The sequence below is a fragment of the Clarias gariepinus genome, chromosome 16 (assembly GCF_024256425.1).
Source record: "Clarias gariepinus isolate MV-2021 ecotype Netherlands chromosome 16, CGAR_prim_01v2, whole genome shotgun sequence".
Lineage (NCBI taxonomy): Eukaryota > Metazoa > Chordata > Actinopteri > Siluriformes > Clariidae > Clarias > Clarias gariepinus.
In genome coordinates this window covers 23,238,950-23,251,255 of record NC_071115.1, presented here as the reverse complement: position 1 = coordinate 23,251,255, position 12,306 = coordinate 23,238,950, and the positions used below count along the sequence as shown (strand labels likewise).

Here is a 12,306-nt window from a genome sequence, read left to right as displayed (position 1 = left end):
ACACCATTTATCATGGGAGTGCTATCCCAGGGGACTCAGGGCACGAGGCAGGGTACATGCTGGATGTGGTGCCAGTCCATCACAGAGTAAACAAGCACACACACTCACAAACACTTAGGGCAATTTGGAAACACCAATTAGAATACGTTGCATGTCTTTGGATTGTGGAAGAAAAGCCATGAAACATGGAGAAAACATGGGAACTCCACACATACACTTGTAACGCCTCAACTGAATCGATAAACAGATAAAATCCACTTCATGGCCTAATGTTTATGAACACTTTACATGGTTCTTCCTCAAACAGGTGTCACAATATCAGAATTACAGTACACAGCTGTGTACATTGCTTTGTATGCACATATAGAATTACAATTTCCCTTCACTGGAAGTAATATGCCTAAAATTGTTCAAGCCTAACAGTGCTCCTGTGCACAAAGCGCCATCTTTGAAGACATTGGTCACCAGGGTGGGTATGAAAGAACTGAAGTGTCCTGCACAAAGCCCTGACCTCAACCCCACTGAACAATTATGGTATGAATTGGAACACCGATTGCACTGCAGGCCTCCTCATCCATCACCAGTGCCTGATTGCTACTCTATAACATCCTTGTGGCTGAAAGAGCAAAATCCACACAGCCATGGTGTAAAATCTAGTGAAACGATAATTATAACATGAAAAGAGGATTAAATCTGGAATGGGCAGTTTAACATATACTGCATGTACAGGGGTGATATCGGGTGTCCACATATTTTTGCCCAAATCATCATATAGTCTATCCACTAGAGATTACCAAAGTCCCCTTTAGGATTAAAGCATTATCATGATATTCACATGGCCAGACATCGGTCTCTTATTTAGAAATGATCGAATAATTGTGTTCTCACGGGCAAAAAGTAAAATTTTATGGCACTTACATAAACGTAAATGTAACCATAAACAGCTTTCCCTGGGTAGGCTATGATGCATTTTTCACACACTTTTCTCGCTCGATTGCACCAGCTCTCTTGCTCTCAGGCTTCCATAAGACAGGATTTCACTGACTTTTATCTTTTAGAGATGTTTAACATGTTCACCAGAGGCCGCTTCCTCCCACAGATGACTAATGGCTTATCTACATCAGAGCCTGATCTTCCAGTTTTCTAGCAAGAACTCTTTTTTTTATTATTTCTTCACAAACAGTTTGTTCAGATGACAATTCTCCATCCAGCAAGATATCAATTAGTATTCATTATATCACAGCTCTGATGAATTTTGAAACGAACCTCATTTGTCAGAAGGTGTTAATTATTTTCACAACAGCAGCTCTGACAGTAGTGACAGAGTGTCTGTCATTCGGATCCTGGGTTTATAGTAATGTATGCTAGCATTTCTGTAGTAACATTTCATTGACGGAAGCTCCTATGGCAGATGTGCAACGTCATCTATAGCTGGTAATAAACAGATTTTAAAAAGTGGGTAGTTTTTCAACAAAGACATATTTAGTAGGATTGAGAAATTTATAGAAAATTAATCAAAACATGACATTCAGAAGCTCTAACCAATATAAACTTGCCTATTTTATTAAATTCTGTTAATACTTTCTCCGCTGTGTGTGTTCATGTACTGTCCACTTAAAAACACTTGACTCCATCCCGTCCAGTATGCAACATGGAAGCAGCAACTTGTACTAAGGAAAAATGTCTTGTTTGTCGTTTGACACATACAAACAAGAAAGAAGTCAAGAATAAACACTATGGAAAAAACTGTATCAGTGACTAAAGGTAATACTGTACCATCAATGTGTTTCAACACTTCGGGCACACACACACACAAAACAGTGCCTTGCTCGAAAAATTAAGAGAGACTGACACGCAACAATATAAAAAAAAGGACTTAAGATGATGGAAAGACATGCCATTTCCTACTATTGTACTTTTACTATTGCCAAGAATGTAATATCCCAGCTTTAATAGCTGAGCATATTCACAGAACTAACTTGTCAGTGAACTATTAGGACAAAAAAAAAGGTCATTAATCATAATCGAGGCAACATGTTCAATTAATCATGATAGTGGTTTGAGGTTATATCACCCAGCTGTAATATTTAGCATCATTTATAGGATGAAGTTATCGGTAAAGAGACATTGGATAAAAAGTTGGAAATTATTCAAATTGTACCAAACTGTGTTTATTCACTGAAACACAGTGAATAAAAAAAACATTTACTGTATGCAACCCTGTTAAAGTGGCAGCTTTGTTGCGATGTAAAAATTGTCATAAAACAACCAACCAATCAAAAAAAAAAAACATAGCAAGGGTAGCTCAGTGCCATCACAGTATGCAGCTTTATAATGAGATAAAAAATGTTGCTTTGATTAAAGTTGTCTGCCAAATGCCACATATATACTGTATATTTTCAGTGCTGTGAAAAAGTATTTGCCCCTTTCTGATTTTTTTGTCTTTGTTTTGTTGTTGTTTGCATACTTGTCACATTAAATGATTGAGATCATTAAAAAATATATATTTCTGGCTAAAACATGTCAATTAATTTGTTCATCTGTTCCTGAATTTCTTTACATCATGTTGCTTTTTTTTCTCACAATAGGTTCTATTTAAGTGATTTGATTCAACAGGTCTGGCAAGTAAAATTTAACTCAGCTTTCCAAAAGTTAATTTATGATTTACTGCATCAAGGGAGGCAATTACTTTTTCACACAGGGCAAGGTAGGTTTTTTCATCAATAAATGAAATCATCTTTGTGTAATATAAAATTAGTTTGATGATCTTAATCATCTAAAGACCTATTCGGACGGGACTAGGTTTCCAAACGACGTTTGAGTTTGAATTTTTTTCAGATGACGTCTGTCATTTCATGTACGCATTCAGACGGGACTAACATCTCCGTGTTTATCACGGAGGTAGAAGTGTCTGTGTTTTACATGTGGCGTTGCACAAGATCACATGTCCACATCTACAACCATTATTGGTGCGCAAACTTGAATACCGGCATGCTAGAGATAGTACAGTAGTTCACGTTGACCAAAATACAAAAGAAAACGCGTTTTGGAAAAAAATAAATTTGGCAATCACAGACATTCGCATTCGAACGAGATTAGATTTCTCAGAGGACCTCCGAGTTTGCTGAAAAACAGTAGGTAATTTGCTCTGGAATAATTACAGAGGTTGTGTGAGAGAAAGACAGACATGGCAGATTCAGACGAGATTAAAATCACAAAGTACGTCTGTAAAACAAATTTCTCTAACAACCCCCTGTAAAACTAGTCCCGTCCGAATCGAGCTTAAGTGTGATAGTATAAAAATAAAAGAAAAAAAATCACAGATGAGACTTTTTTAAGAGCAGTGTACACTCACCTAAAGGATTATCATGAACACCATACTAATACAGTGTTTGACCCCCTTTCGCCTTCAGAACTGCCCTAATTCTACGTGGCATTGATTCAACAATGCTAAAGGCATTCTTTAGAAATGTTGGCCCATATTGATAGGATAGCATCCTGCAGTTGATGGAGATTTGTGGGATACACATCCAGGGCACGAAGCTCCCGTTCCACCACATCCCAAAGATGCTCTATTGGGTTGAGATCTGGTGACTGTGGGGGCCATTTTAGTACAGTAACTCATTGTCATGTTCAAGAAACCAATTTGAAATGATTCGAGCTTTGTGACATGGTGCATTATCCTCCTGGAAGTAGCCATCAGAGGATGGGTACATGGTGGTCATAAAGGAATGTACATGGTCAGAAACAATGCTCAGGTAGCCTGTGGCATTTACTGTAAACTATGACCAATTGGCACTAAGGGGCCTAAAGTGTGCCAAGAAAACATCCCCCACACCATTACACCACCACCACCAGCCTGCACAGTGGGAACAAGGCATGATGGATTCATGTTTTCATTCTGTGTACGCCAAATTCTGACTCTACCATTTGAATGTCTCAACAGAAATCCAGACTCATCAGAGTCTTCAACTGTCCAATTTTGGTGAGCTCGTGCAAATTGTAGCCTCTTTTTCCTATTTGTAGTGGAAATGAGTGGTACCCAGTGGGGTCTTCTGCTGTTGTAGCCCATCCGCCTCAAGGTTGTGTGTGTTGTGGCTTTACAAATGCTTTGATGCATACCTCGGTTGTAACGAGTGGTTATTTCAGTCAAAGTTGCTCTTTTATCAGTTTGAATCAGTCGGCCCATTCTCCTCTGACCTCTAGCATCAACGAGGCATTTTCGCCCACAGGACTGCCGCATACTGGATGTTTTTCCCTTTTCACACCATTCTTTGTAAACCCTAGAAATGGTTGTGCGTGAAAATCTCAGTAACTGAGCAGATTGTGAAATACTCAGACCGGCCTGTCTGGCACCAACAACCATGCCACGCTCAAAATTGCTTAAATCACCTTTCTTTTCCATTCTGACATTCAGTTTGGAGTTCAGGAGATTGTCTTGACCAAGACCACACCCCTAAATGCATTGAAGCAACTGCCATGTGATTGGTTGATTAGATAATTGCATTAATGAGAAATTGAACAGGTGTTCCTAATAATCCTTTAGGTAAGTGTACAGTATATAATATATAGAATTCAGATCTCGTTATTACTTCTTGCAAAAATGTTCCAGACCTGTTAGACTGCAAGAGAATCTCATGTACAAAGTTCTCTTTAGGCCATACAACAAACAAAACCCAACAGTAAGACAAACGTGACTGTGGTGAAGTGCAAGCTGGGAAATAGAGTTCAGAAAAAGGCATATCAAAATAAAAATCCTTACATTAGATAATTACTGCACTGATTAATATAGTTCAGTGGGCAACAGGTTATTCAACCCTAAATGATGCATTGAGTAGCTTCTCATTTCTTAAACAACCATGTCAGAGAACAGGTCCTGAGGTCGTGGCAATGATCTTACTCTGTTTTAGAGGCGTCAAATTATTGGCCTGCATCAAGCAAAGAAAACATCTAAGGAGATTTTCTAAGAAGAGCATTTTTACATGCACAATGTGAAGAGAACTTGAGACTAAACAGCTTTGTAGCCTTAAGAAAAACAATTATCAGTGAGGCTAATCAGAAAAATAGGCGCCAATTTGAGAGAGCATGAAGAATGGACTGGAGCTTTAAAAAAAGGTCATGTGATCTGATGAGTCCAGATTTACTCTGTTCCAGAGTTATGGGGCATCAGGGTAAGAAGAGAAGCGGATGATGTGATGCACCTATTATGTCTATTGCGTACCGTACAAGCCTCTGAAGGTAGTGTTATGATCTGGGGTTGCTACTTTTGGTCACAGCTAGGTTCAGCTAAGTCAGCTGACTTCCTGAATATACTGAATGAATAGGTTTTTCCATCAAAGGATTTTTTCTTCTGATAGCATGGGCATATAATATGACAATGCAAGGATCCATCAGGCTTAAATTGTGAAGGAGTGTTTCAGGAAGCACAAGACATTATTTTTACAAATGGATTGCACAGGCGTTAACACCACTGAGAATCTTTGGGATGTGTTGGAGAAGACTTTACACAGCGGTTCGATTCTTTCTTCATCAATACAAGATCTTGGAGGGAAATCTGGATGTAAAATAAATGGTGTGACATTGCATAAGAAACTATGCCAGAGCCGTAATCAAAGCAAAAGGTTGCCCAATAAAATATTACAAAGTGCAACTTTTTGGGGGGCTGGACAGTGTATACTGTAATCTTACATTAACAGCTCATTATAAACAGGAAATTACACAGAATAAACTAAAAGATTTATTTATTTTATTGAGACAACTAAACGGACCTTTTTGCTTCCTTTGAATATTTAAATTATTCTCTTTTTTATTTTCCTATTCAAATTTTCCACAGTCTAAACAAGTTTGGTTTTCTAAAATCAGTTCAACATTATGAATGCCTGATATTTTGTACAATAAAATAAGCTGCTAAGCCTAGCTGGAGAAAGAAATGACATAGCTAGATTTCTACAGGACAAATAAAATATGTATATATGCAAATAACCAAACTGTACTCTGTGCTTACAGTTTATGATTAAGTGATTCTAACAGGTTCTTATATAAACTACTGTACCAGTCAAAAGTTTTGACACACCTTTTAATTAAATGATCTTTCCTGATTTTTTTTCTACATTGTAAAAAATGCATCCAAATTATACAATAATCTCCTTTGAACAGATGATATTGAGATGATATTGATATATTCATAACGGCTCTAACCTGAGGTGCAGTTTGTTAATTGAATATTTTTGAGGCTGGTATCTCTAAAGGAACTTCTCTTCTGCAGCAGAGGTAAGTTTTGGTTTTGCTTTCCTAGGATTGTCTTCATGAGAGCCAGTTTCATCATGGTGGTTGGTGTTTTTTTTAAATGCACTTGACACAATCCTGTTTTTGCAAGAACGGTTCCAGAACAGCTGACTTTCGTGTCTTAAAATAACTGACTGTTTTAGTTGTTACTTACAGTAATTACCCGCTGCCGTATGTGTTATTTTACAGCTTTGAATTAGCCAGGATTGTTCTAGAATGTAAAAATAAATCACAAAGCAAACAAACATTAAATTAGATGTGTCGAAATTATGACTGGTAGTGAGTGTATGCATACCCACTCATTTGTAGAGACTGTTGTCATATAGGGAGAGTGACCAGTCCTGGACAGATATTCCTGTAGCTTTAGTTTTGCTGCAGGTCTCTAGACAGTCTATTTGATAAGTTTTCTTCCTGTCCTTTCATCAATTCCTGTTCTTGGTAATAGCACTGTGGTGCCATAATTTGTCATCTTTTAATGATGACCCTTATGGTGTTCCATGGTACATCTAATGCTTTGGGAATTATTTTGTACCCTTCTCCTGACTGATACCTTTGAGCAATTAGATCCCGTCTGTTGATTTTTATTTGGCGTTTACAGAAACACAGAATTTAGCAGAATCACAAAAACCTAACAGGGGAATGTGAACTTTTAAAATCCCCTGTAGAAATACAACAAACTACTGTATGGTGTACTGTAGTGTTATTGAAAACATAGAAAATCCATCAACAAATCTGTGTATAATTCATTTATTGTTGTTTTTATTGGGTCAGTTGTGTTAAATTTGGTATTTATTATTATTATTATTATTATTATTATTATTATTATTATTATTATTATTATTATAAACTGAAAGAGAATGAAGATTTCCATCCCATATAAGGCAGCCAAAAATGTAACCCTATGGAACTACACTTAAACCAACCTGAAAGCAGGTTTAATTAGTTACACAGGCATTCAGTGGTGTGGCTTTTAAACATGTGGCATTAACACTGCTGAAAATGGAAAGGATGATAGAATGCATTTCATTTGGTTTTAAAAACAAATGGTTTTCTCTTTTTTTTTGCATTTTAGTAAATGAATAATACATGGATTTTAACATCCAATTGTTGATTATTTACCTATCACAGATTGCCCTGTTGTGTTTTATTCAATCCAGACAGGTACTGTATTGTTTATTTATGAAATACATGCTAATAATCCCTTAATACTTTATATTGTACGTCAGCATTTAATTGTTAGCACACACTTTGATACAGGCTGTTAGCTTAGTTTTAAGATTTAATAATAATAATAAAATTAAATTGCGATATTTCTTCTAAAGTCCTTATACAGAATATATAGCCAAATGTTAAATGGGTTAAATGAGCACAGAGGGTCAATCATGGCTGTGACAAATCCTGTGTATAAACTTTTGACCTGCAGGTCCGAGCTTGGACTTGCCTAAGGTCACATGCTCACTCTCTTAGAAATTATAGCAATTTGTTGATGAGTCAACCAACTCCTGCGCCACAAATACTAAACCCACACTAAAACCCCCACAAACAATGACAACCTCTGAATTAATTTTTAACCCAAACTTTACATTCCTAATCCAAGTATACACACACGATATCGCTATAAAGACAACATCTTTATAATCAGCTGTTCTTTAAAGCAAAACTGTTGCTGTTCCCGGTGGTCTAAACTGTAGACTTTGTGTTATGTGTTAAAATAAGCATCGGCTCTGGACTGACTACATCTAATAGCCAGATCATGAACTGGCTTGGTTCACAGAAAGGTCAGATGACAGAAAAAATAGATTGCATATTACATACTGTACCTAACCCAGGAGACCGGCTTATAGCTCGAAAAAGTGAGTCAGTGAGGGTTTGATGAAATAGACAGTGCCTTGTGCCCACAAACTAGTCTGATATAAACATAACAAATGCTTCATAACACATGTTTTGCCTAAGCTTTCAGCTAATTAACTGAGTGTTATGGACTATTTGATTTTAATGTGATTTGGCTTCAATGAGATAATTCACCAAATCTCCACTTTAAGAAGTTTATTTATCCAGTAAGTACTGAAAATGAAGATTAGAGGGGATTAAATGAGAGCTATTATACACAATTGCCTTTCCAGTCATTTTTAGACTTTCAGATGGGTATCCAGTGTGTGTACTGTACAAATATAAAAATTAGAGCGAGAAAATCATTCCCTGCTTGTTGTCCTTTTTCTATTTTCTATTGTCTGAAGTTTAAAAAAGCCGATTAGATTTCCCCCCTAATGTGACCTCATATTGTAAGAAGACAACCTTCCCTGGCTTATTGTTATGCTCTGAACTTCTCAGGTGGGTCGTGGCTCAGCAGTAGCTCAATTACATAGACACTGAATTGTCGCTTTTGCAGGAGGAGTGAAACGGATGTGGTTTGAGGTATAAAAAAGAGGGAAATGAAAGATGAGGGGAATAAGTGGTTAAGGCATTGGACTACGGTTCGGAAAATCCCAGGTTCAAACCCCACAACCACCAAGTTTCCACTGTTGGGCCCTTGAGCAAGGCCCTTAACCCTCAACTGCTCAGATATATAATGAGATAAAAATGTAAGTCGCTCTGGATAAGAGCGTCTGCCAAATGCCTAAATGTAAATGGAATTTTAGCTAACGCATTAATGTACACTTTGAGGGAGCTCTGAGACCTGTGTTAACTTGTTAAAGAAATTTAAATAAAACACAATTATTTATATTCCCGCCAACCTTTTATATGTTTTGTGTAGGATTTTAACATTGACAGATAAAAGAAGTATCACTCAAAAGTATCCATTAAAAATGCTGAATAAGCCAATCTGGAATGACTGGTGTATGTTATTTGAATTCTCATTAAGTGGCCCATTGGAAGCTGCACCCTTTTCCCCTTTCTCACATTAGCAGGAAGTCTTTCATCTACTCTCTCGTCTCATCTGAGTATTCTTGCTTGAATGATGCAACACCCTCGCTTTCTGAGCAGCTAAATGAGTTGAGTTCATTAATGTTCCATAAAATATAAATTTAAAAAGAAAAACAGCAAAAAAATAAGTCTATTATGTAGTGTCATATCTAATATGTTCCAGATAACTGTAATAATAATGGTTAATGAAGTAATTAAAACACTGGTTCTTTCTTATCCCCAAACCCTCTATTAACCCTCTATAAACCCTATATAAACCAAAGATATTATAGTTTTTTATCTTCTTATGCAATACTAACTTACAGTAAGTACTCATCAATGATGGGAAAAGAGTTGTTAGAAATAGCTAAAAGGGTTAAAGCTAAAAATAAGCTGATCAGCTTTGTTGGTATCACTGATATTATTATTGTAGGTCAAAGCCCATGTACATGTCTGCCTGTCTTTCTGTACAGCAAAACTCTTCACCTAAGTAAAGAATTAACATTTTGTAAGGTTGAGTATCGTATGCCTTGTTGCACTTCTATCATCGTCAGCCAAATACACTCCCTATAGGGTAATCAGGGAGTGAATGACAGGTGAAAAATCACAAAAATTTGCTCAGATAGAGATTAAGTTTTGTCTTAAAATGACTCCAGTGCTTTAAAATTCGCCTACTGTTTACCAGTTCAGCGCTTTTATTTTATTGATAAAAATATTAACTAATCCCAGTAAAGAATATTCAGCCTAACTTTTATAATAATTTATAATAATTTATATCTTTTGGTGCTGGTGTTCGCTTACATTGAGGAAGTAGCTTATTAGTAGCTTATTTTAAAGTAGATTATTAAATCTAGCACATACTGTAACTGTTCATAACATCCCTTTTATCAAACATTTTGCTTTTACTTATGATGCAGGCAGACATCTACAGTAAGTACAGTACTGCAAAAGTTTCAAAACATTCTGTCCAGACAGTTTTATGTTATAAAATGATGTTGTAATAGATATTTTTGGGGGCAGGTGGGAAATCCGTGCCGACTTTTTGCATAAAGAATAAACATACATTAATCTGTCCATTCATCTTTGGAATTTCAGTTTTTAGATTGTACTTTTCCTTTTTTCCGAATGAGCCATGCTATGTCATGCATTCGTTTCTGTTTTTTAAAGATTTTGGCAGCTTGTAGGTGCATCACAGTTGTTTCATACTCTGTCTATAATCTGGCACATAACTGCTCATAACTGCACTTCTACTCAAATTTTTGTATTAATTTATGGCGCTGGGTAAACTCCAGGCAAACGCTCAAATACTGCCAAAAATTAATTAAATTATGTCTAGCCAGTTTTGCATGAATTTTTTGAGTAGTAAATTGTCCCCGCCCATCCCCGACAAAAAAGGGAAAAATAACAACATGTCTGAAAGATAATACAAGTGAAAAGACAAACACCACTAATCAGGTTAGTTTCTGAGGAAAATTAATTGCTGAGAAAAAAATAAAAGCCAGCTTCCTAATTAGCCATCTAAGGGAATACTGCTAGTAACAACTAGATATAAATGCTGTTTAATAGTTCTGTGACAAAAAAAATACCATTCCTTCTGCCCATAAATGCAGAAGCTGCTAAACAAGTTCACCGACGTTGCTAATGTTGAAGACAAAAAGGTTGCTACTATATTAATATGTCTGTAGTTTATTAATGCATAACTCATTTTAGAACACCTTAAATTAATGGAATGAATGCATGAATTATTAACTATAAGACAATTTAGCATAACTTAAAATAATTAGAATCAAAGTGAGGGTGTTTTTTTTTATCTTTTTTTAATGTATTTTACAAAAAAAAAAACAAATGCAACATATGCAGTGCTGGACAAAAGCTTTAAGACAACATACAGTACAACATATGTCATGTATTATAGTTCCCCCATGCACTAAATGCATGATGTGATTACAGTAATTAGTTCTTCAATACTGTATCTGGCTGAAGAGTTAGAATTTAGAATCAGCTGGTTTTAATTAACGTATGGAACAAATATGTGGCAGGACTATTACATTCTGAAGTCGGGGTGTCCATCTCTGCACAATGATTGAAACTAGGCATTTTCAAGTGAAGTACAACTTACTTCAGGAAGCAATCAAGCAGGCATGGATTAAGCAAGTGACACCAAAGTACTGCAGATGTCGTTTTGACTCTATGCCCAGCTGGATCCAGCAGGTTTTGAAGAATAAACGACTTCATATTAAATTTTAATTGTTGTATAGCTATTTCTTTGCATAAAAAAATATAATGCATAATATAAAATATATATAATGTATAAAACACATAATATAAGATGAGTCAAAAAATTATCCACCACCGGTTATATTAAAACATCAGTTGGCTGCACTGTTTTATCAGTGCTTTACGTTCAAGGCTACTGTGTCCCCAGTCACTGCTGTGCAGGTGTGAATGCGTTACATCAATTCATTTGTAACGACGGTGTGAGCAAAAATGAATACTCCTACTTGTGATTTGCATGGAAGATCAGTGTGCAGTGATTTATTTATTTATTTATTTATTTTTTGTGGTCTGAAGATGTACAGTACCTGGTGCCGTTATTTGTCAAAGACTTTGTGCGCAGTTCCGAGAAAGTTTTTGGATATCTGCAACGAAATTTGGACTGGTACTGTACTCTAAGGAAGGTGAAAGTTTCTGCGAGAGAATCATTACTGGTGACGAGACATGGATTCATCACTACAAGCCTGAGAGTATATGACAAAGTATGAAACAAAAAAACATCCTTAATTGCTGACTAAAAAAATGTTTAACAGTCAACCATCAGCTAGAAAATTTGATGCTTACAGTTTTTGGGGATTCTCAAGGACCAGTATTGGAACATTATCAGGGAAAAGATTTCAAACATCAACAGTGATTAGCCGAATCCTAAACTTCGGATTAAATGCAGAGGACTGCTATCCAAGAACGTTGGGATCTTTTATTTCATCTGTTAAACTTCTGCCCACACTGTCAACACTCAAACATCCTGATCTTGCTCCATCATGTCTTAACCTGTTTGGTTCTCGGAAAGCAGCTCCCAAGATTCACTTCTGATGAAGAAGTGAAGACAGCAGTGCATGAGTT

At 36.3% G+C, this 12,306-nt stretch overlaps 1 protein-coding gene across 1 annotated transcript in view; it reads left to right on the top strand.

The window, feature by feature from the left end:
* prkcbb (protein kinase C, beta b) overlaps nucleotides 1–12,306 on the top strand; it is a 138,184-nt gene that overhangs the window by 114,266 nt on the left and 11,612 nt on the right. The gene's annotated exons all lie outside the window — the stretch shown is intronic.